At 41.6% G+C, this 17,179-nt stretch overlaps 48 non-coding genes and 28 pseudogenes across 48 annotated transcripts; all 76 read left to right on the top strand.

Moving 5' to 3' along the window:
* The first annotated feature begins 10 nt into the window (after positions 1–10).
* LOC135062794 (5S ribosomal RNA) lies at positions 11–129 on the top strand. The gene has a single exon (XR_010249137.1). It is a non-coding gene; the product is annotated as a 5S ribosomal RNA (ribosomal RNA).
* A 107-nt stretch (positions 130–236) lies between these two features.
* Positions 237–355, top strand: LOC134892519 (5S ribosomal RNA; annotated as a pseudogene).
* A 107-nt stretch (positions 356–462) lies between these two features.
* Positions 463–581, top strand: LOC134901171 (5S ribosomal RNA). Its single transcript, XR_010174664.1, has one exon. It is a non-coding gene; the product is annotated as a 5S ribosomal RNA (ribosomal RNA).
* Positions 582–688: 107 nt separating this feature from the next.
* Positions 689–807, top strand: LOC134884508 (5S ribosomal RNA). Its single transcript, XR_010168652.1, has one exon. It is a non-coding gene; the product is annotated as a 5S ribosomal RNA (ribosomal RNA).
* A 107-nt stretch (positions 808–914) lies between these two features.
* Positions 915–1,033, top strand: LOC134884497 (5S ribosomal RNA). The gene has a single exon (XR_010168641.1). It is a non-coding gene; the product is annotated as a 5S ribosomal RNA (ribosomal RNA).
* A 107-nt stretch (positions 1,034–1,140) lies between these two features.
* On the top strand, positions 1,141–1,259 carry LOC135060233 (5S ribosomal RNA). The gene has a single exon (XR_010246625.1). It is a non-coding gene; the product is annotated as a 5S ribosomal RNA (ribosomal RNA).
* A 107-nt stretch (positions 1,260–1,366) lies between these two features.
* On the top strand, positions 1,367–1,485 carry LOC135070586 (5S ribosomal RNA). Its single transcript, XR_010256745.1, has one exon. It is a non-coding gene; the product is annotated as a 5S ribosomal RNA (ribosomal RNA).
* Positions 1,486–1,592: 107 nt separating this feature from the next.
* On the top strand, positions 1,593–1,711 carry LOC134900892 (5S ribosomal RNA). The gene has a single exon (XR_010174394.1). It is a non-coding gene; the product is annotated as a 5S ribosomal RNA (ribosomal RNA).
* A 107-nt stretch (positions 1,712–1,818) lies between these two features.
* Positions 1,819–1,937, top strand: LOC135063595 (5S ribosomal RNA). The gene has a single exon (XR_010249921.1). It is a non-coding gene; the product is annotated as a 5S ribosomal RNA (ribosomal RNA).
* Positions 1,938–2,044: 107 nt separating this feature from the next.
* Positions 2,045–2,163, top strand: LOC135063548 (5S ribosomal RNA). The gene has a single exon (XR_010249876.1). It is a non-coding gene; the product is annotated as a 5S ribosomal RNA (ribosomal RNA).
* Positions 2,164–2,270: 107 nt separating this feature from the next.
* On the top strand, positions 2,271–2,389 carry LOC135065183 (5S ribosomal RNA). The gene has a single exon (XR_010251470.1). It is a non-coding gene; the product is annotated as a 5S ribosomal RNA (ribosomal RNA).
* A 107-nt stretch (positions 2,390–2,496) lies between these two features.
* LOC135069222 (5S ribosomal RNA) lies at positions 2,497–2,615 on the top strand. The gene has a single exon (XR_010255409.1). It is a non-coding gene; the product is annotated as a 5S ribosomal RNA (ribosomal RNA).
* A 107-nt stretch (positions 2,616–2,722) lies between these two features.
* Positions 2,723–2,841, top strand: LOC135060412 (5S ribosomal RNA). The gene has a single exon (XR_010246806.1). It is a non-coding gene; the product is annotated as a 5S ribosomal RNA (ribosomal RNA).
* A 107-nt stretch (positions 2,842–2,948) lies between these two features.
* LOC134890113 (5S ribosomal RNA) lies at positions 2,949–3,068 on the top strand (annotated as a pseudogene).
* Positions 3,069–3,175: 107 nt separating this feature from the next.
* LOC134894289 (5S ribosomal RNA) lies at positions 3,176–3,294 on the top strand (annotated as a pseudogene).
* A 107-nt stretch (positions 3,295–3,401) lies between these two features.
* LOC134887165 (5S ribosomal RNA) lies at positions 3,402–3,520 on the top strand (annotated as a pseudogene).
* Positions 3,521–3,627: 107 nt separating this feature from the next.
* On the top strand, positions 3,628–3,746 carry LOC134888123 (5S ribosomal RNA; annotated as a pseudogene).
* A 107-nt stretch (positions 3,747–3,853) lies between these two features.
* Positions 3,854–3,972, top strand: LOC135068299 (5S ribosomal RNA). The gene has a single exon (XR_010254503.1). It is a non-coding gene; the product is annotated as a 5S ribosomal RNA (ribosomal RNA).
* Positions 3,973–4,079: 107 nt separating this feature from the next.
* LOC134888693 (5S ribosomal RNA) lies at positions 4,080–4,198 on the top strand (annotated as a pseudogene).
* Positions 4,199–4,305: 107 nt separating this feature from the next.
* Positions 4,306–4,424, top strand: LOC134900734 (5S ribosomal RNA). Its single transcript, XR_010174240.1, has one exon. It is a non-coding gene; the product is annotated as a 5S ribosomal RNA (ribosomal RNA).
* A 107-nt stretch (positions 4,425–4,531) lies between these two features.
* On the top strand, positions 4,532–4,650 carry LOC135069254 (5S ribosomal RNA). Its single transcript, XR_010255440.1, has one exon. It is a non-coding gene; the product is annotated as a 5S ribosomal RNA (ribosomal RNA).
* Positions 4,651–4,757: 107 nt separating this feature from the next.
* Positions 4,758–4,876, top strand: LOC135059027 (5S ribosomal RNA). The gene has a single exon (XR_010245447.1). It is a non-coding gene; the product is annotated as a 5S ribosomal RNA (ribosomal RNA).
* Positions 4,877–4,983: 107 nt separating this feature from the next.
* LOC134891178 (5S ribosomal RNA) lies at positions 4,984–5,102 on the top strand (annotated as a pseudogene).
* Positions 5,103–5,209: 107 nt separating this feature from the next.
* LOC134888954 (5S ribosomal RNA) lies at positions 5,210–5,328 on the top strand (annotated as a pseudogene).
* Positions 5,329–5,435: 107 nt separating this feature from the next.
* Positions 5,436–5,554, top strand: LOC135060880 (5S ribosomal RNA). Its single transcript, XR_010247275.1, has one exon. It is a non-coding gene; the product is annotated as a 5S ribosomal RNA (ribosomal RNA).
* Positions 5,555–5,661: 107 nt separating this feature from the next.
* Positions 5,662–5,780, top strand: LOC134891189 (5S ribosomal RNA; annotated as a pseudogene).
* Positions 5,781–5,887: 107 nt separating this feature from the next.
* LOC134890093 (5S ribosomal RNA) lies at positions 5,888–6,006 on the top strand (annotated as a pseudogene).
* Positions 6,007–6,113: 107 nt separating this feature from the next.
* LOC135063815 (5S ribosomal RNA) lies at positions 6,114–6,232 on the top strand. The gene has a single exon (XR_010250139.1). It is a non-coding gene; the product is annotated as a 5S ribosomal RNA (ribosomal RNA).
* Positions 6,233–6,339: 107 nt separating this feature from the next.
* On the top strand, positions 6,340–6,458 carry LOC134884484 (5S ribosomal RNA). The gene has a single exon (XR_010168630.1). It is a non-coding gene; the product is annotated as a 5S ribosomal RNA (ribosomal RNA).
* Positions 6,459–6,565: 107 nt separating this feature from the next.
* LOC134889325 (5S ribosomal RNA) lies at positions 6,566–6,684 on the top strand (annotated as a pseudogene).
* Positions 6,685–6,791: 107 nt separating this feature from the next.
* LOC134893159 (5S ribosomal RNA) lies at positions 6,792–6,911 on the top strand (annotated as a pseudogene).
* A 107-nt stretch (positions 6,912–7,018) lies between these two features.
* Positions 7,019–7,137, top strand: LOC134895269 (5S ribosomal RNA; annotated as a pseudogene).
* A 107-nt stretch (positions 7,138–7,244) lies between these two features.
* Positions 7,245–7,363, top strand: LOC135060232 (5S ribosomal RNA). The gene has a single exon (XR_010246624.1). It is a non-coding gene; the product is annotated as a 5S ribosomal RNA (ribosomal RNA).
* Positions 7,364–7,470: 107 nt separating this feature from the next.
* Positions 7,471–7,589, top strand: LOC135063814 (5S ribosomal RNA). The gene has a single exon (XR_010250138.1). It is a non-coding gene; the product is annotated as a 5S ribosomal RNA (ribosomal RNA).
* A 107-nt stretch (positions 7,590–7,696) lies between these two features.
* LOC134884473 (5S ribosomal RNA) lies at positions 7,697–7,815 on the top strand. The gene has a single exon (XR_010168619.1). It is a non-coding gene; the product is annotated as a 5S ribosomal RNA (ribosomal RNA).
* A 107-nt stretch (positions 7,816–7,922) lies between these two features.
* LOC134884462 (5S ribosomal RNA) lies at positions 7,923–8,041 on the top strand. Its single transcript, XR_010168608.1, has one exon. It is a non-coding gene; the product is annotated as a 5S ribosomal RNA (ribosomal RNA).
* Positions 8,042–8,148: 107 nt separating this feature from the next.
* LOC134884449 (5S ribosomal RNA) lies at positions 8,149–8,267 on the top strand. The gene has a single exon (XR_010168596.1). It is a non-coding gene; the product is annotated as a 5S ribosomal RNA (ribosomal RNA).
* A 107-nt stretch (positions 8,268–8,374) lies between these two features.
* Positions 8,375–8,493, top strand: LOC134891153 (5S ribosomal RNA; annotated as a pseudogene).
* Positions 8,494–8,597: 104 nt separating this feature from the next.
* Positions 8,598–8,717, top strand: LOC134895456 (5S ribosomal RNA; annotated as a pseudogene).
* A 107-nt stretch (positions 8,718–8,824) lies between these two features.
* LOC134891177 (5S ribosomal RNA) lies at positions 8,825–8,943 on the top strand (annotated as a pseudogene).
* Positions 8,944–9,050: 107 nt separating this feature from the next.
* On the top strand, positions 9,051–9,169 carry LOC134893205 (5S ribosomal RNA; annotated as a pseudogene).
* Positions 9,170–9,276: 107 nt separating this feature from the next.
* On the top strand, positions 9,277–9,395 carry LOC135064974 (5S ribosomal RNA). The gene has a single exon (XR_010251269.1). It is a non-coding gene; the product is annotated as a 5S ribosomal RNA (ribosomal RNA).
* A 107-nt stretch (positions 9,396–9,502) lies between these two features.
* Positions 9,503–9,621, top strand: LOC134891188 (5S ribosomal RNA; annotated as a pseudogene).
* Positions 9,622–9,728: 107 nt separating this feature from the next.
* On the top strand, positions 9,729–9,847 carry LOC134890091 (5S ribosomal RNA; annotated as a pseudogene).
* Positions 9,848–9,954: 107 nt separating this feature from the next.
* LOC134884437 (5S ribosomal RNA) lies at positions 9,955–10,073 on the top strand. Its single transcript, XR_010168585.1, has one exon. It is a non-coding gene; the product is annotated as a 5S ribosomal RNA (ribosomal RNA).
* Positions 10,074–10,180: 107 nt separating this feature from the next.
* LOC134886432 (5S ribosomal RNA) lies at positions 10,181–10,299 on the top strand. The gene has a single exon (XR_010170514.1). It is a non-coding gene; the product is annotated as a 5S ribosomal RNA (ribosomal RNA).
* A 107-nt stretch (positions 10,300–10,406) lies between these two features.
* Positions 10,407–10,526, top strand: LOC134893158 (5S ribosomal RNA; annotated as a pseudogene).
* A 107-nt stretch (positions 10,527–10,633) lies between these two features.
* On the top strand, positions 10,634–10,752 carry LOC134892283 (5S ribosomal RNA; annotated as a pseudogene).
* Positions 10,753–10,859: 107 nt separating this feature from the next.
* On the top strand, positions 10,860–10,978 carry LOC134889737 (5S ribosomal RNA; annotated as a pseudogene).
* A 107-nt stretch (positions 10,979–11,085) lies between these two features.
* LOC135061575 (5S ribosomal RNA) lies at positions 11,086–11,204 on the top strand. The gene has a single exon (XR_010247953.1). It is a non-coding gene; the product is annotated as a 5S ribosomal RNA (ribosomal RNA).
* A 107-nt stretch (positions 11,205–11,311) lies between these two features.
* LOC135068298 (5S ribosomal RNA) lies at positions 11,312–11,430 on the top strand. The gene has a single exon (XR_010254502.1). It is a non-coding gene; the product is annotated as a 5S ribosomal RNA (ribosomal RNA).
* Positions 11,431–11,537: 107 nt separating this feature from the next.
* LOC135068661 (5S ribosomal RNA) lies at positions 11,538–11,656 on the top strand. The gene has a single exon (XR_010254856.1). It is a non-coding gene; the product is annotated as a 5S ribosomal RNA (ribosomal RNA).
* Positions 11,657–11,763: 107 nt separating this feature from the next.
* Positions 11,764–11,882, top strand: LOC134902250 (5S ribosomal RNA). Its single transcript, XR_010175718.1, has one exon. It is a non-coding gene; the product is annotated as a 5S ribosomal RNA (ribosomal RNA).
* A 107-nt stretch (positions 11,883–11,989) lies between these two features.
* On the top strand, positions 11,990–12,108 carry LOC135065023 (5S ribosomal RNA). Its single transcript, XR_010251315.1, has one exon. It is a non-coding gene; the product is annotated as a 5S ribosomal RNA (ribosomal RNA).
* A 107-nt stretch (positions 12,109–12,215) lies between these two features.
* Positions 12,216–12,334, top strand: LOC135069253 (5S ribosomal RNA). Its single transcript, XR_010255439.1, has one exon. It is a non-coding gene; the product is annotated as a 5S ribosomal RNA (ribosomal RNA).
* A 107-nt stretch (positions 12,335–12,441) lies between these two features.
* Positions 12,442–12,560, top strand: LOC135068616 (5S ribosomal RNA). The gene has a single exon (XR_010254810.1). It is a non-coding gene; the product is annotated as a 5S ribosomal RNA (ribosomal RNA).
* Positions 12,561–12,667: 107 nt separating this feature from the next.
* On the top strand, positions 12,668–12,786 carry LOC135063771 (5S ribosomal RNA). The gene has a single exon (XR_010250094.1). It is a non-coding gene; the product is annotated as a 5S ribosomal RNA (ribosomal RNA).
* A 104-nt stretch (positions 12,787–12,890) lies between these two features.
* Positions 12,891–13,010, top strand: LOC134895455 (5S ribosomal RNA; annotated as a pseudogene).
* A 107-nt stretch (positions 13,011–13,117) lies between these two features.
* Positions 13,118–13,236, top strand: LOC134890375 (5S ribosomal RNA; annotated as a pseudogene).
* A 107-nt stretch (positions 13,237–13,343) lies between these two features.
* Positions 13,344–13,462, top strand: LOC134888953 (5S ribosomal RNA; annotated as a pseudogene).
* Positions 13,463–13,569: 107 nt separating this feature from the next.
* Positions 13,570–13,688, top strand: LOC135064580 (5S ribosomal RNA). The gene has a single exon (XR_010250886.1). It is a non-coding gene; the product is annotated as a 5S ribosomal RNA (ribosomal RNA).
* Positions 13,689–13,795: 107 nt separating this feature from the next.
* On the top strand, positions 13,796–13,914 carry LOC135065438 (5S ribosomal RNA). The gene has a single exon (XR_010251721.1). It is a non-coding gene; the product is annotated as a 5S ribosomal RNA (ribosomal RNA).
* Positions 13,915–14,021: 107 nt separating this feature from the next.
* LOC134901349 (5S ribosomal RNA) lies at positions 14,022–14,140 on the top strand. The gene has a single exon (XR_010174837.1). It is a non-coding gene; the product is annotated as a 5S ribosomal RNA (ribosomal RNA).
* A 107-nt stretch (positions 14,141–14,247) lies between these two features.
* On the top strand, positions 14,248–14,366 carry LOC135069965 (5S ribosomal RNA). Its single transcript, XR_010256143.1, has one exon. It is a non-coding gene; the product is annotated as a 5S ribosomal RNA (ribosomal RNA).
* A 107-nt stretch (positions 14,367–14,473) lies between these two features.
* Positions 14,474–14,592, top strand: LOC134884426 (5S ribosomal RNA). The gene has a single exon (XR_010168574.1). It is a non-coding gene; the product is annotated as a 5S ribosomal RNA (ribosomal RNA).
* A 107-nt stretch (positions 14,593–14,699) lies between these two features.
* Positions 14,700–14,818, top strand: LOC134884500 (5S ribosomal RNA). The gene has a single exon (XR_010168644.1). It is a non-coding gene; the product is annotated as a 5S ribosomal RNA (ribosomal RNA).
* Positions 14,819–14,922: 104 nt separating this feature from the next.
* Positions 14,923–15,042, top strand: LOC134895884 (5S ribosomal RNA; annotated as a pseudogene).
* A 107-nt stretch (positions 15,043–15,149) lies between these two features.
* Positions 15,150–15,268, top strand: LOC134890374 (5S ribosomal RNA; annotated as a pseudogene).
* A 107-nt stretch (positions 15,269–15,375) lies between these two features.
* LOC134892856 (5S ribosomal RNA) lies at positions 15,376–15,494 on the top strand (annotated as a pseudogene).
* Positions 15,495–15,601: 107 nt separating this feature from the next.
* Positions 15,602–15,719, top strand: LOC135069837 (5S ribosomal RNA). Its single transcript, XR_010256018.1, has one exon. It is a non-coding gene; the product is annotated as a 5S ribosomal RNA (ribosomal RNA).
* Positions 15,720–15,826: 107 nt separating this feature from the next.
* On the top strand, positions 15,827–15,945 carry LOC135061710 (5S ribosomal RNA). Its single transcript, XR_010248083.1, has one exon. It is a non-coding gene; the product is annotated as a 5S ribosomal RNA (ribosomal RNA).
* Positions 15,946–16,052: 107 nt separating this feature from the next.
* On the top strand, positions 16,053–16,171 carry LOC135070791 (5S ribosomal RNA). Its single transcript, XR_010256943.1, has one exon. It is a non-coding gene; the product is annotated as a 5S ribosomal RNA (ribosomal RNA).
* Positions 16,172–16,278: 107 nt separating this feature from the next.
* Positions 16,279–16,397, top strand: LOC135063341 (5S ribosomal RNA). The gene has a single exon (XR_010249675.1). It is a non-coding gene; the product is annotated as a 5S ribosomal RNA (ribosomal RNA).
* Positions 16,398–16,504: 107 nt separating this feature from the next.
* LOC134884415 (5S ribosomal RNA) lies at positions 16,505–16,623 on the top strand. Its single transcript, XR_010168563.1, has one exon. It is a non-coding gene; the product is annotated as a 5S ribosomal RNA (ribosomal RNA).
* A 107-nt stretch (positions 16,624–16,730) lies between these two features.
* On the top strand, positions 16,731–16,849 carry LOC135060625 (5S ribosomal RNA). The gene has a single exon (XR_010247018.1). It is a non-coding gene; the product is annotated as a 5S ribosomal RNA (ribosomal RNA).
* Positions 16,850–16,956: 107 nt separating this feature from the next.
* LOC134884403 (5S ribosomal RNA) lies at positions 16,957–17,075 on the top strand. Its single transcript, XR_010168552.1, has one exon. It is a non-coding gene; the product is annotated as a 5S ribosomal RNA (ribosomal RNA).
* The last annotated feature ends 104 nt before the right edge of the window (positions 17,076–17,179 follow it).

Genomic DNA, 17,179 nt, shown 5'->3' with positions numbered 1-17,179 from the left:
CACAAAGCTCATCTACAGCCACACCACACTGGATACGCCCAATCTCATCTGATTTTGGAAGCTAAGCAGTGTTGGGCCTGGTTAGTACTTGGATGGGAGACCACCTGGGAATACAAGGTGCTGTAGATATTTTTATACTGCCAACACCGTTCTGTTGATGCATTCCATTTTTAAACGTATTCATTTATGAACCAGTAGTTAGAAGTAGAAAAGTTCTAACAGAAACCACAAAGCTCATCTACAGCCACACCACACTGGATACGCCCACTCTCATCTGATCTTGGAAGCTAAGCAGTGTTGGGCCTGGTTAGTACTTGGATTGGATACCACCTGGGAATACAAGGTGCTGTAGATATTTTTATACTGCCAACACCGTTCTGTTGATGCATTCCATTTTTAAACGTATTCATTTATGAACCAGTAGTTAGAAGTAGAAAAGTTCTAACAGAAACCACAAAGCTCATCTACAGCCACACCACACTGGATACGCCCAATCTCATCTGATCTTGGAAGCTAAGCAGTGTTGGGCCTGGTTAGTACTTGGATGGGAGACCACCTGGGAATACAAGGTGCTGTAGATGTTTTTATACTTCCAACACCGTTCTGTTGATGCATTCCATTTTCAAACGTATTCATTTATGAACCAGTAGTTAGAAGTAGAAAAGTTCTAACAGAAACCACAATGCTCATCTACAGCCACACCACACTGGATACGCCCAATCTCATCTGATCTTGGAAGCTAAGCAGTGTTGGGCCTGGTTAGTACTTGGATGGGAGACCACCTGGGAATACAAGGTGCTGTAGATATTTATATACTGCCAACACCGTTCTGTTGATGCATTCCATTTTCAAATGTATTCATTTATGAACCAGTAGTTAGAAGTAGAAAAGTTCTAACAGAAACCACAAAGCTCATCTACAGCCACACCACACTGGATACGCCCAATCTCATCTGATCTTGGAAGCTAAGCAGTGTTGGGCCTGGTTAGTACTTGGATGGGAGACCACCTGGGAATACAAGGTGCTGTAGATATTTATATACTGCCAACACCGTTCTGTTGATGCATTCCATTTTCAAACTTATTCATTTATGAACCAGTAGTTAGAAGTAGAAAAGTTCAAACAGAAACCACAAAGCTCATCTACAGCCACACCACACTGGATACGCCCAATCTCATCTGATCTTGGAAGCTAAGCAGTGTTGGGCCTGGTTAGTACTTGGATGGGAGACCACCTGGGAATACAAGGTGCTGTAGACATTTTTATACTTCCAACACCGTTCTGTTGATGCATTCCATTTTCAAATGTATTCATTTATGAACCAGTAGTTAGAAGTAGAAAAGTTCAAACAGAAACCACAAAGCTCATCTACAGCCACACCACACTGGATACGCCCAATCTCATCTGATCTTGGAAGCTAAGCAGTATTGGGCCTGGTTCGTACTTGGATGGGAGACCACCTGGGAATACAAGGTGCTGTAGATATTTTTATACTGCCAACACCGTTCTGTTGATGCATTCCATTTTCAAACGTATTCATTTATGAACCAGTAGTTAGAAGTAGAAAAGTTCTAACAGAAACCACAAAGCTCATCTACAGCCACACCACACTGGATACGCCCAATCTCATCTGATCTTGGAAGCTAAGCAGTGTTGGGCCTGGTTAGTACTTGGATGGGAGACCACCTGGGAAAACAAGGTGCTGTAGATATTTTTATACTGCCAACACCGTTCTGTTGATGCATTCCATTTTCAAACGTATTCATTTATGAACCAGTAGTTAGAAGTAGAAAAGTTCTAACAGAAACCACAAAACTCATCTACAGCCACACCACACTGGATACGCCCAATCTCATCTGATCTTGGAAGCTAAGCAGTGTTGGGCCTGGTTAATACTTGGATGGGAGACCACCTGGGAATACAAGGTGCTGTAGATATTTTTATACTGCCAACACCGTTCTGTTGATGCATTCCATTTTCAAATGTATTCATTTATGAACCAGTAGTTAGAAGTAGAAAAGTTCTAACAGAAACTATAAAGCTCATCTACAGCTACACCACACTGGATACACCCAATCTCATCTGATCTTGGAAGCTAAGCAGTGTTGGGCCTGGTTAATACTTGGATGGGAGACCACCTGGGAATACAAGGTGCTGTAGATATTTTTATACTGCCAACACCGTTCTGTTGATGCATTCCATTTTCAAACGTATTCATTTATGAACCAGTAGTTAGAAGTAGAAAAGTTCTAACAGAAACCACAAAGCTCATCTACAGCCACACCACACTGGATACGCCCAATCTCATCTGATCTTGGAAGCTAAGCAGTGTTGGGCATGGTTAGTACTTGGATGGGAGACCACCTGGGAATACAAGGTGCTGTAGATATTTTTATACTGCCAACACCGTTCTGTTGATGCATTCCATTTTCAAACGTATTCATTTATGAACCAGTAGTTAGAAGTAGAAAAGTTCTAACAGAAACCATAAAGCTCATCTACAGCCACACCACACTGGATACGCCCAAACTCATCTGATCTTGGAAGCTAAGCAGTGTTGGGCCTGGTTAGTACTTGGATGGGAGACCACCTGGGAATACAAGGTGCTGTAAATAATTTTATACTGCCAACACCGTTCTGTTGATGCATTCCATTTTAAAACGTATTCATTTATGAACCAGTAGTTAGAAGTAGAAAAGTTCTAACAGAAACCATAAAGCTCATCTACAGCCACACCACACTGGATACGCCCAATCTCATCTGATCTTGGAAGCTAAGCAGTGTTGGGCCTGGTTAGTACTTGGATGGGAGACCACCTAGGAATACAAGGTGCTGTAGATATTTTTATACTGCCAACACCGTTCTGTTGATGCATTCCATTTTCAAACGTATTCATTTATGAACCAGTAGTTAGAAGTAGAAAAGTACTAACAGAAACCATGAAGCTCTTCTACAGCCACACCACACTGGATATGCCCAATCTCATCTGATCTTGGAAGCTAAGCAGTGTTGGGCCTGGTTAGTACTTGGATGGGAGACCACCTGGGAATACATAGGTGCTGTAAATATTTTTATACTGCCAACACCGTTCTGTTGATGCATTCCATTTTCAAACGTATTCATTTATGAACCAGTAGTTAGAAGTAGAAAAGTTCTAACAGAAACCACGAAGCTCATATACAACCACACCACACTGGATACGCCCGATCTCATCTGATCTAGGAAGCTAAGCAGTGTTGAGCCTGGTTAGTACTTGGATGGGAGACCACTTGGGAATACAAGGTGCTGTAGATATTTTTATACTGCCAACACCGTACTGTTGATGCATTCCATTTTCAAAAGTATTCATTTATGAACCAGTAGTTAGAAGTAGAAAAGTTCTAACAGAAACCACAAAGCTCATCTACAGCCACACCACACTGGGTACGCCCAATCTCATCTGATCTTGGAAGCTAAGCAGTGTTGGTTCTGGTTAGTACTTGGATGGGAGACCACCTGGGAATACAAGGTGCTGTAGATATTTTTATACTGCCAACACCGTTCTGTTGATGCATTCCATTTTCAATCGTATTCATTTATGAACCAGTATTTAGAAGTAGAAAAGTTCTAACAGAAACCACAAAGCTCATCTACAGCCACACCAAACTGGATACGCCCAATCTCATCTGATCTTGGAAGCTAAGCAGTGTTGGGCCTGGTTAGTACTTGGATGGGAGGTCACCTGGGAATACAAGGTGCTGTAGATATTTTTATACTGCCAACACTGTTCTGTTGATGCATTCCATTTTCAAACGTATTCATTTATGAACCAGTAGTTAGAAGTAGAAAAGTTCTAACAGAAACCACCAAGTTCATCTACAGCCACACCACAATGGATACGCCCAATCTCATCTGATCTTGGAAGCTAAGCAGTGTTGGGCCTGGTTAGTACTTGGATGGGAGACCACCTGGGAATACAAGGTGCTGTAGACATTTTTATACTTCCAACACCGTTCTGTTGATGCATTCAATTTTCAAATGTGTTCATTTATGAACCAGTAGTTAGAAGTAGAAAAGTTCAATCAGAAACTACAAAGCTCATCTACAGCCACACCACACTGGATACGCCCAATCTCATCTGATCTTGGAAGCTAAGCAGTATTGGGCCTGGTTAGTACTTGGATGGGAGACCACCTGGCAATACAAGGTGCTGTAGATATTTTTATACTGCCAACACCGTTCTGTTGATGCATTCCATTTTCAAACGTATTCATTTATGAACCAGTAGTTAGAAGTAGAAAAGTTCTAACAGAAACCATAAAGCTCATCTACAGCCACACCACACTGGATACGCCCAATCTCATCTGATCTTGGAAGCTAAGCAGTGTTGGGCCTGGGTAGTACTTGGATGGGAGACCACCTGGGAATACAAGGTGCTGTAGATATTTTTATACTGCCAACACCGTTCTGTTGATGCATTCAATTTTCAAATGTATTCATTTATGAACCAGTAGTTAGAAGTAGAAAAGTTCAAACAGAAACCACAAAGCTCATCTACAGCCACACCACACTGGATACGCCCAATCTCATCTGATCTTGGAAGCAAAGCAGTATTGGGCCTGGTTAGTACTTGGATGGGAGACCACCTGGGAATACAAGGTGCTGTAGATATTTTTATACTGCCAACACCGTACTGTTGATGCATTCCATTTTCAAACGTATTCATTTATGAACCAGTAGTTAGAAGTAGAAAAGTTCTAACAGAAACCACAAAGCTCATCTACAGCCACACCACACTGGATATGCCCAATCTCATCTGATCTTGGAAGCTAAGCAGTGTTGGGCCTGGTTAGTACTTGGATGGGAGACCACCTGGGAATACAAGGTGCTGTAGATATTTTTATACTGCCAACACCGTTCTGTTGATGCATTCCATTTTTAAACGTATTCATTTATGAACCAGTAGTTAGAAGTAGAAAAGTTCTAACAGAAACCACAAAGCTCATCTACAGCCACACCACACTGGATACGCCCAATCTTATCTGATCTAGAAAGCTAAGCAGTGTTGGGCCTGGTTAGTACTTGGATGGGAGACCACTTGGGAATACAAGGTGCTGTAGATACTTTTATACTGCCAACACCGTTCTGTTGATGCATTCAATTTTCAAATGTATTCATTTATGAACCAGTAGTTAGAAGTAGAAAAGTTCAAACAGAAACCACAAAGCTCATCTACAGCCACACCACACTGGATACGCCCAATCTCATCTGATCTTGGAAGCAAAGCAGTATTGGCCCTGGTTAGTACTTGGATGGGAGACCACCTGGGAATACAAGGTGCTGTAGATATTTTTATACTGCCAACACCGTTCTGTTGATGCATTCCATTTTCAAACGTATTCATTTATGAACCAGTAGTTAGAAGTAGAAAAGTTCTAACAGAAACCACAAAGCTCATCTACAGCCACACCACACTGGATACGCCCAATCTCATCTGATCTTGGAAGCTAAGCAGTGTTGGGCCTGGTTAGTACTTGGATGGGAGACCACCTGGGAATACAAGGTACTGTAGATATTTTTATACTGCCAACACCGTTCTGTTGATGCATTCCATTTTCAAACGTATTCATTTATGAACCAGTAGTTAGAAGTAGAAAAGTTCTAACAGAAACCACAAAGCTAATCTACAGCCACACCACACTGGATACGCCCAATCTCATCTGATCTAGAAAGCTAAGCAGTGTTGAGCCTGGTTAGTACTTGGATGGGAGACCACCTGGGAATACAAGGTGCTGTAGATATTTTTATACTGCCAACACCGTTCTGTTGATGCATTCCATTTTCAAACGTATTCATTTATGAACCAGTAGTTAGAAGTAGAAAAGTTCTAACAGAAACCACAAAGTTCATCTTCAGCCACACCACAATGGATACGCCCAATCTCATCTGATCTTGGAAGCTAAGCAGTGTTGGGCCTGGTTTGTACTTGGATGGGAGACCACCTGGGAATACAAGGTGCTGTAGACATTTTTATACTTCCAACACCGTTCTGTTGATGCATTCAATTTTCAAATGTATTCATTTATGAACCAGTAGTTAGAAGTAGAAAAGTTCAATCAGAAACCACAAAGCTCATCTACAGCCACACCACACTGGATACGCCCAATCTCATCTGATCTTGGAAGCTAAGCAGTATTGGGCCTGGTTAGTACTTGGATGGGAGACCACCTGGGAATACAAGGTGCTGTAGATATTTTTATACTGCCAACACCGTTCTGTTGATGCATTCCATTTTCAAACGTATTCATTTATGAACCAGTAGTTAGAAGTAGAAAAGTTCTAACAGAAACCACAAAGCTCATCTACAGCCACACCACACTGGATACGCCCAATCTCATCTGATCTTGGAAGCTAAGCAGTGTTGGGCCTGGTTAGTACTTGGATGGGAGACCACCTGGGAATACAAGGTGCTGTAGATATTTTTATACTGCCAACACCGTTCTGTTGATGCATTCCATTTTAAAACGTATTCATTTATGAACCAGTAGTTAGAAGTAGAAAAGTTCTAACAGAAACCATAAAGCTCATCTACAGCCACACCACACTGGATACGCCCAATCTCATCTGATCTTGGAAGCTAAGCAGTGTTGGGGCTGGTTAGTACTTGGATGGGAGACCACCTAGGAATATAAGGTGCTGTAGATATTTTTATACTGCCAACACCGTTCTGTTGATGCATTCCATTTTCAAACGTATTCATTTATGAACCAGTACTTAGAAGTAGAAAAGTACTAACAGAAACCATAAAGCTCTTCTACAGCCACACCACCCTGGATATGCCCAATCTCATCTGATCTTGGAAGCTAAGCAGTGTTGGGCCTGGTTAGTACTTGGATGGGAGACCACCTGGGAATACATAGGTGCTGTAAATATTTTTATACTGCCAACACCGTTCTGTTGATGCATTCCATTTTCAAACGTATTCATTTATGAACCAGTAGTTAGAAGTAGAAAAGTTCTAACAGAAACCACAAAGCTCATATACAGCCACACCACACTGGATACGCCCAATCTCATCTGATCTAGGAATCTAAGCAGTGTTGAGCCTGGTTAGTACTTGGATGGGAGACCACTTGGGAATACAAGGTGCTGTAGATATTTTTATACTGCCAACACCGTACTGTTGATGCATTCCATTTTCAAAAGTATTCATTTATGAACCAGTAGTTAGAAGTAGAAAAGTTCTAACAGAAACCATAAAGCTCATCTACAGCCACACCACACTGGATACGCCCAATCTCATCTGATCTTGGAAGCTAAGCAGTGTTGGGCCTGGTTAGTACTTGGATGGGAGACCACCTGGGAATACAAGGTGCTGTAGACATTTTTATACTTCCAACACCGTTCTGTTGATGCATTCAATTTTCAAATGTATTCATTTATGAACCAGTAGTTAGAAGTAGAAAAGTTCAATCAGAAACCACAAAGCTCATCTACAGCCACACCACACTGGATACGCCCAATCTCATCTGATCTTGGAAGCTAAGCAGTATTGGGCCTGGTTAGTACTTGGATGGGAGACCACCTGGGAATACAAGGTGCTGTAGATATTTTTATACTGCCAACACCGTTCTGTTGATGCATTCCATTTTCAAACGTATTCATTTATGAACCAGTAGTTAGAAGTAGAAAAGTTCTAACAGAAACCACAAAGCTCATCTACAGCCACACCACACTGGATACGCCCAATCTCATCTGATCTTGGAAGCTAAGCAGTGTTGGGCCTGGTTAGTACTTGGATGGGAGACCACCTGGGAATACAAGGTGCTGTAGATATTTTTATACTGCCAACACCGTTCTGTTGATGCATTCCATTTTAAAACGTATTCATTTATGAACCAGTAGTTAGAAGTAGAAAAGTTCTAACAGAAACCATAAAGCTCATCTACAGCCACACCACACTGGATACGCCCAATCTCATCTGATCTTGGAAGCTAAGCAGTGTTGGGCCTGGTTAGTACTTGGATGGGAGACCACCTGGGAATACAAGGTGCTGTAGATATTTTTATACTGCCAACACCGTACTGTTGATGCATTCCATTTTCAAACGTATTCATTTATGAACCAGTAGTTAGAAGTAGAAAAGTTCTAACAGAAACCACAAAGCTCATCTACAGCCACACCACACTGGATACGCCCAATCTCATCTGATCTTGGAAGCTAAGCAGTGTTGGGCCTGGTTAGTACTTGGATGGGAGACCACCTGGGAATACAAGGTGCTGTAGATATTTTTATACTGCCAACACCGTTCTGTTGATGCATTCCATTTTTAAACGTATTCATTTATGAACCAGTAGTTAGAAGTAGAAAAGTTCTAACAGAAACCACAAAGCTCATCTACAGCCACACCACACTGGATACGCCCAATCTCATCTGATCTTGGAAGCTACCCAGTGTTGGGTCTGGTTAGTACTTGGATGGGAGACCACCTGGGAATACAAGGTGCTGTAGATGTTTTTATACTACCAACACCGTTCTGTTGATGCATTCCATTTTCAAACGTATTCATTTATGAACCAGTAGTTAGTAGAAAAGTACTAACAGAAACCATAAAGCTCTTCTACAGCCACACCACATTGGATATGCCCAATCTCATCTGATCTAGGAAGCTAAGCAGTGTTGGGCCTGGTTAGTACTTGGATGGGAGACCACCTGGGAATACATAGGTGGTGTAGATATTTTTATACTGCCAACACCGTTCTGTTGATGCATTCCATTTTCAAACGTATTCATTTATGAACCAGTAGTTAGAAGTAGAAAAGTTCTAACAGAAACCACAAAGCTCATCTACAGCCACACCACACTGGATACGCCCAATCTTATCTGATCTAGAAAGCTAAGCAGTGTTGGGCCTGGTTAGTACTTGGATGGGAGACCACTTGGGAATACAAGGTGCTGTAGATACTTTTATACTGCCAACACCGTTCTGTTGATGCATTCAATTTTCAAATGTATTCATTTATGAACCAGTAGTTAGAAGTAGAAAAGTTCAAACAGAAACCACAAAGCTCATCTACAGCCACACCACACTGGATACGCCCAATCTCATCTGATCTTGGAAACAAAGCAGTATTGGCCCTGGTTAGTACTTGGATGGGAGACCACCTGGGAATACAAGGTGCTGTAGATATTTTTATACTGCCAACACCGTTCTGTTGATGCATTCCATTTTCAAACGTATTCATTTATGAACCAGTAGTTAGAAGTAGAAAAGTTCTAACAGAAACCACAAAGCTCATCTACAGCCACACCACACTGGATACGCCCAATCTCATCTGATCTTGGAAGCTAAGCAGTGTTGGGCCTGGTTAGTACTTGGATGGGAGACCACCTGGGAATATAAGGTACTGTAGATATTTTTATACTGCCAACACCGTTCTGTTGATGCATTCCATTTTCAAACGTATTCATTTATGAACCAGTAGTTAGAAGTAGAAAAGTTCTAACAGAAACCACAAAGCTAATCTACAGCCACACCACACTGGATACGCCCAATCTCATCTGATCTAGAAAGCTAAGCAGTGTTGAGCCTGGTTAGTACTTGGATGGGAGACCACCTGGGAATACAAGGTGCTGTAGATATTTTTATACTGCCAACACCGTTCTGTTGATGCATTCCATTTTCAAACGTATTCATTTATGAACCAGTAGTTAGAAGTAGAAAAGTTCTAACAGAAACCACAAAGTTCATCTTCAGCCACACCACAATGGATACGCCCAATCTCATCTGATCTTGGAAGCTAAGCAGTGTTGGGCCTGGTTTGTACTTGGATGGGAGACCACCTGGGAATACAAGGTGCTGTAGACATGTTTATACTTCCAACACCGTTCTGTTGATGCATTCAATTTTCAAATGTATTCATTTATGAACCAGTAGTTAGAAGTAGAAAAGTTCAATCAGAAACCACAAAGCTCATCTACAGCCACACCACACTGGATACGCCCAATCTCATCTGATCTTGGAAGCTAAGCAGTGTTGGGCCTGGTTAGTACTTGGATGGGAGACCACCTGGGAATACAAGGTGCTGTAGATATTTTTATACTGCCAACACCGTTCTGTTGATGCATTCCATTTTAAAACGTATTCATTTATGAACCAGTAGTTAGAAGTAGAAAAGTTCTAACAGAAACCATAAAGCTCATCTACAGCCACACCACACTGGATACGCCCAATCTCATCTGATCTTGGAAGCTAAGCAGTGTTGGGGCTGGTTAGTACTTGGATGGGAGACCACCTAGGAATACAAGGTGCTGTAGATATTTTTATACTGCCAACACCGTTCTGTTGATGCATTCCATTTTCAAACGTATTCATTTATGAACCAGTACTTAGAAGTAGAAAAGTACTAACAGAAACCATAAAGCTCTTCTACAGCCACACCACCCTGGATATGCCCAATCTCATCTGATCTTGGAAGCTAAGCAGTGTTGGGCCTGGTTAGTACTTGGATGGGAGACCACCTGGGAATACATAGGTGCTGTAAATATTTTTATACTGCCAACACCGTTCTGTTGATGCATTCCATTTTCAAACGTATTCATTTATGAACCAGTAGTTAGAAGTAGAAAAGTTCTAACAGAAACCACAAAGCTCATATACAGCCACACCACACTGGATACGCCCAATCTCATCTGATCTAGGAAGCTAAGCAGTGTTGAGCCTGGTTAGTACTTGGATGGGAGACCACTTGGGAATACAAGGTGCTGTAGATATTTTTATACTGCCAACACCGTACTGTTGATGCATTCCATTTTCAAAAGTATTCATTTATGAACCAGTAGTTAGAAGTAGAAAAGTTCTAACAGAAACCACAAAGCTCATCTACAGCCACACCACATTGGGTACGCCCAATCTCATCTGATCTTGGAAGCTAAGCAGTGTTGGTTCTAGTTAGTACTTGGATGGGAGACCACCTGGGAATACAAGGTGCTGTAGATATTTTTATACTGCCAACACCGTTCTGTTGATGCATTCCATTTTCAAACGTATTCATTTATGAACCAGTATTTAGAAGTAGAAAAGTTCTAACAGAAACCACAAAGCTCATCTACAGCCACACCACACTGGATACGCCCAATCTCATCTGATCTTGGAAGCTAAGCAGTGTTGGGCCTGGTTAGTACTTGGATGGGAGATCACCTGGGAATACAAGGTGCTGTAGATATTTTTATACTGCCAACACCGTTCTGTTGATGCATTCCATTTTCAAATGTATTCATTTATGAACCAGTAGTTAGAAGTAGAAAAGTTCTAACAGAAACCACAAAGTTCATCTACAGCCACACCACAATGGATACGCCCAATCTCATCTGATCTTGGAAGCTAAGCAGTGTTGGGCCTGGTTAGTACTTGGATGGGAGACCACCTGGGAATACAAGGTGCTGTAGACATTTTTATACTTCCAACACCGTTCTGTTGATGCATTCAATTTTCAAATGTATTCATTTATGAACCAGTAGTTAGAAGTAGAAAAGTTCAATCAGAAACCACAAAGCTCATCTACAGCCACACCACACTGGATATGCCCAATCTCATCTGATCTTGGAAGCTAAGCAGTATTGGGCCTGGTTAGTACTTGGATGGGAGACCACCTGGGAATACAAGGTGCTGTAGATATTTTTATACTGCCAACACCGTTCTGTTGATGCATTCCATTTTCAAACGTATTCATTTATGAACCAGTAGTTAGAAGTAGAAAAGTTCTAACAGAAACCACAAAGCTCATCTACAGCCACACCACATTGGATACGCCCAATCTCATCTGATCTTGGAAGCTAAGCAGTGTTGGGCCTGGTTAGTACTTGGATGGGAGACCACCTGGGAATACAAGGTGCTGTAGATATTTTTATACTGCCAACACCGTTCTGTTGATGCATTCCATTTTAAAACGTATTCATTTATGAACCAGTAGTTAGAAGTAGAAAAGTTCTAACAGAAACCATAAAGCTCATCTACAGCCACACCACACTGGATACGCCCAATCTCATCTGATCTTGGAAGCTAAGCAGTGTTGGGCCTGGTTAGTACTTGGATGGGAGACCACCTGGGAATACAAAGTGCTGTAGATATTTTTATACTGCCAACACCGTTCTGTTGATGCATTCAATTTTCAAATGTATTCATTTATGAACCAGTAGTTAGAAGTAGAAAAGTTCAAACAGAAACCACAAAGCTCATCTACAGCCACACCACACTGGATACGCCCAATCTCATCTGATCTTGGAAGCAAAGCAGTATTGGGCCTGGTTAGTACTTGGATGGGAGACCACCTGGGAATACAAGGTGCTGTAGATATTTTTATACTGCCAACACCGTACTGTTGATGCATTCCATTTTCAAACGTATTCATTTATGAACCAGTAGTTAGAAGTAGAAAAGTTCTAACAGAAACCACAAAGCTCATCTACATCTACACCACACTGGATACGCCCAATCTCATCTGATCTTGGAAGCTAAGCAGTGTTGGGCCTGGTTAGTACTTGGATGGGAGACCACCTGGGAATACAAGGTGCTGTAGATATTTTTATACTGCCAACACCGTTCTGTTGATGCATTCCATTTTTAAACGTATTCATTTATGAACCAGTAGTTAGAAGTAGAAAAGTTCTAACAGAAACCACAAAGCTCATCTACAGCCACACCACACTGGATACGCCCAATCTCATCTGATCTTGGAAGCTAAGCAGTGTTGGGTCTGGTTAGTACTTGGATGGGAGACCACCTGGGAATACAAGGTGCTGTAGATGTTTTTATACTATTAACACCGTTCTGTTGATGCATTCCATTTTCAAACGTATTCATTTATGAACCAGTAGTTAGTAGAAAAGTACTAACAGAAACCATAAAGCTCTTCTACAGCCACACCACATTGGATATGCCCAATCTCATCTGATCTAGGAAGCTAAGCAGTGTTGGGCCTGGTTAGTACTTGGATGGGAGACCACCTGGGAATACATAGGTGGTGTAGATATTTTTATACTGCCAACACCGTTCTGTTGATGCATTCCATTTTCAAACGTATTCATTTATGAACCAGTAGTTAGAAGTAGAAAAGTTCTAACAGAAACCACAAAGCTCATCTACAGCCACACCACACTGGATACGCCCAATCTTATCTGATCTAGAAAGCTAAGCAGTGTTGGGCCTGGTTAGTACTTGGATGGGAGACCACCTGGGAATACAAGGTGCTGTAGATACTTTTATACTGCCAACACCGTTCTGTTGATGCATTCAATTTTCAAATGTATTCATTTATGAACCAGTAGTTAGAAGTAGAAAAGTTCTAACAGAAACCACAAAGCTCATCTACAGCCACACCACACTGGATACGCCCAATCTCATCTGATCTTGGAAGCAAAGCAGTATTGGCCCTGGTTAGTACTTGGATGGGAGACCACCTGGGAATACAAGGTGCTGTAGATATTTTTATACTGCCAACACCGTTCTGTTGATGCATTCCATTTTCAAACGTATTCATTTATGAACCAGTAGTTAGAAGTAGAAAAGTTCTAACAGAAACCACAAAGCTCATCTACAGCCACACCACACTGGATACGCCCAATCTCATCTGATCTTGGAAGCTAAGCAGTATTGGGCCTGGTTAGTACTTGGATGGGAGACCACCTGGGAAAACAAGGTGCTGTAGATATTTTTATACTGCCAACACCGTTCTGTTGATGCATTCCATTTTCAAACGTATTCATTTATGAACCAGTAGTTAGAAGTAGAAAAGTTCTAACAGAAACCGCAAAGCTCATCTACAGCCACACCACACTGGATACGCCCAATCTCATCTGATCTAGGAAGCTAAGCAGTGTTGGGCCTGGTTAGTACTTGGATGGGAGACCACCTGGGAATACAAGGTGCTGTAGATATTTTTATACTGCCAACACCGTTCTGTTGATGCATTCCATTTTAAAACGTATTCATTTATGAACCAGTAATTAGAAGTAGAAAAGTTCTAACAGAAACCATAAAGCTCATCTACAGCCACACCACACTGGATACGCCCAATCTCATCTGATCTTGGAAGCTAAGCAGTGCTGGGCCTGGTTAGTACTTGGATGGGAGACCACCTGGGAATACAAGGTGCTGTAGATATTTTTATACTGCCAACACCGTTCTGTTGATGCATTCAATTTTCAAATGTATTCATTTATGAACCAGTAGTTAGAAGTAGAAAAGTTCAAACAGAAACCACAAAGCTCATCTACAGCCACACCACACTGGATACGCCCAATCTCATCTGATCTTGGAAGCAAAGCAGTATTGGGCCTGGTTAGTACTTGGATGGGAGACCACCTGGGAAAACAAGGTGCTGTAGATATTTTTATACTGCCAACACCGTACTGTTGATGCATTCCATTGTCAAACGTATTCATTTATGAACCAGTAGTTAGAAGTAGAAAAGTTCTAACAGAAACCACAAAGCTCATCTACAGCCACACCACACTGGATACGCCCAATCTCATCTGATCTTGGAAGCTAAGCAGTGTTGGGCCTGGTTAGTACTTGGATGGGAGACCACCTGGGAATACAAGGTGCTGTAGATATTTTTATACTGCCAACACCGTTCTGTTGATGCATTCCATTTTTAAACGTATTCATTTATGAACCAGTAGTTAGAAGTAGAAAAGTTCTAACAGAAACCACAAAGCTCATCTACAGCCACACCACACTGGATACGCCCAATCTCATCTGATCTTGGAAGCTAAGCAATGTTGGGTCTGGTTAGTACTTGGATGGGAGACCACCTGGGAATACAAGGTGCTGTAGATGTTTTTATACTACCAACACCATTCTGTTGATGCATTCCATTTTCAAATGTATTCATTTATGAACCAGTAGTTAGTAGAAAAGTACTAACAGAAACCGTAAAGCTCTTCTACAGCCACACCACATTGGATATGCCCAATCTCATCTGATCTTGGAAGCTAAGCAGTGTTGGGCCTGGTTAGTACTTGGATGTGAGACCACCTGGGAATACATAGGTGGTGTAGATATTTTTATACTGCCAACACCGTTCTGTTGATGCATTCCATTTTCAAACGTATTCATTTATGAACCAGTAGTTAGAAGTAGAAAAGTTCTAACAGAAACCACAAAGCTCATCTACAGCCACACCACACTGGATACGCCCAATCTTATCTGATCTAGAAAGCTAAGCAGTGTTGGGCCTGGTTAGTACTTGGATGGGAGACCACCTGGGAATACAAGGTGCTGTAGATACTTTTATACTGCCAACACCGTTCTGTTGATGCATTCAATTTTCAAATGTATTCATTTATGAACCAGTAGTTAGAAGTAGAAAAGTTCTAACAGAAACCACAAAGCTCATCTACAGCCACACCACACTGGATACGCCCAATCTCATCTGATCTTGGAAGCAAAGCAGTATTGGCCCTGGTTAGTACTTGGATGGGAGACCACCTGGGAATACAAGGTGCTGCAGATATTTTTATACTGCCAACACTGTTCTGTTGATGCATTCCATTTTCAAACGTATTCATTTATGAACCAGTAGTTAGAAGTAGAAAAGTTCTAACAGAAACCATAAAGCTCATCTACAGCCACACCACACTGGATACGCCCAATCTCATCTGATCTTGGAAGCTAAGCAGTGTTGGGCCTGGTTAGTACTTGGATGGGGACCACCTGGGAATACAAGGTGCTGTAGATATTTTTATACTGCCAACACCGTTCTGTTGATGCGTACCATTTTCAAACGTATTCATTTATGAACCAGTAGTTAGAAGTAGAAAAGTTCAAACAGAAACCACAAAGCTCATCTACAGCCACACCACACTGGATACGCCCAATCTCATCTGATCTTGGAAGCTAAGCAGTGTTGGGCCTGGTTAGTACTTGGATGGGAGACTACCTGGGAATACAAGGTGCTGTAGATATTTTTATACTGCCAACACCGTTCTGTTGATGCATTCCATTTTCAAACGTATTCATTTATGAACCAGTAGTTAGAAGTAGAAAAGTTCTAACAGAAACCACAAAGTTCATCTACAGCCACACCACAATGGATACGCCCAATCTCATCTGATCTTGGAAGCTAAGCAGTGTTGGTCCTGGTTAGTACTTGGATGGGAGACCACCTGGGAATACAAGGTGCTGTAGATATTTTTATACTGCCAACACCGTTCTGTTGATGCATTCCATTTTCAAACGTATTCATTTATGAACCAGTAGTTAGAAGTAGAAAAGTTCTAACAGAAACCATAAAGCTCATCTACAGCAACACCACGCTGGATACGCCCAATCTCATCTGATCTTGGAAGCTAAGCAGTGTTGGGCCTGGTTAGTACTTGGATGGGAGACCACCTGGGAATACAAGGTGCTGTAGATATTTTTATACTGCCAACACCGTTCTGTTGATGCATTCCATTTTCAAACGTATTCATTTATGAACCAGTAGTTAGAAGTAGAAAAGTTCAAACAGAAACCACAAAACTCATCTACAGCCACACCACACTGGATACGCCCAATCTCATCTGATCTTGGAAGCTAAGCAGTGTTGGGCCTGGTTAGTACTTGGATGGGAGACCACCTGGGAATACAAGGTGCTGTAGATATTTTTATACTGCCAACACCGTTCTGTTGATGCATTCCATTTTCAAACGTATTCATTTATGAACCAGTAGTTAGAAGTAGAAAAGTTCTAACAGAAACCACAAAGCTCATCTACAGCCACTCCACACTGGATACGCCCAATCTCATCTGATCTTGGAAGCTAAGCAGTGTTGGGCCTGGTTAGTACTTGGATGGGAGACCACCTGGGAATACAAGGTGCTGTAGATATTTTTATACTGCCAACACCGTTCTGTTGATGCATTCCATTTTCAAACGTATTCATTTATGAACCAGTAGTTAGAAGTAGAAAAGTTCAAACAGAAACCACAAAACTCATCTACAGCCACACCACACTGGATACGCCCAATCTCATCTGATCTTGGAAGCTAAGCAGTGTTGGGCCTGGTTAGTACTTGGATGGGAGACCACCTGGGAATACAAGGTGCTGTAGATATTTTTATACTGCCAACACCGTTCTGTTGATGCATTCCATTTTCAAACGTATTCATTTATGAACCAGTAGTTAGAAGTAGAAAAGTTCTAACAGAAACCACAAAG

The sequence above is a fragment of the Pseudophryne corroboree genome, chromosome 3 (assembly GCF_028390025.1).
Source record: "Pseudophryne corroboree isolate aPseCor3 chromosome 3, aPseCor3.hap2, whole genome shotgun sequence".
NCBI classification, from domain to species: domain Eukaryota; kingdom Metazoa; phylum Chordata; class Amphibia; order Anura; family Myobatrachidae; genus Pseudophryne; species Pseudophryne corroboree.
The sequence above is the reverse complement of the archived record's forward strand: the minus strand, read 5'-3'. Positions and strand labels throughout refer to the sequence as shown.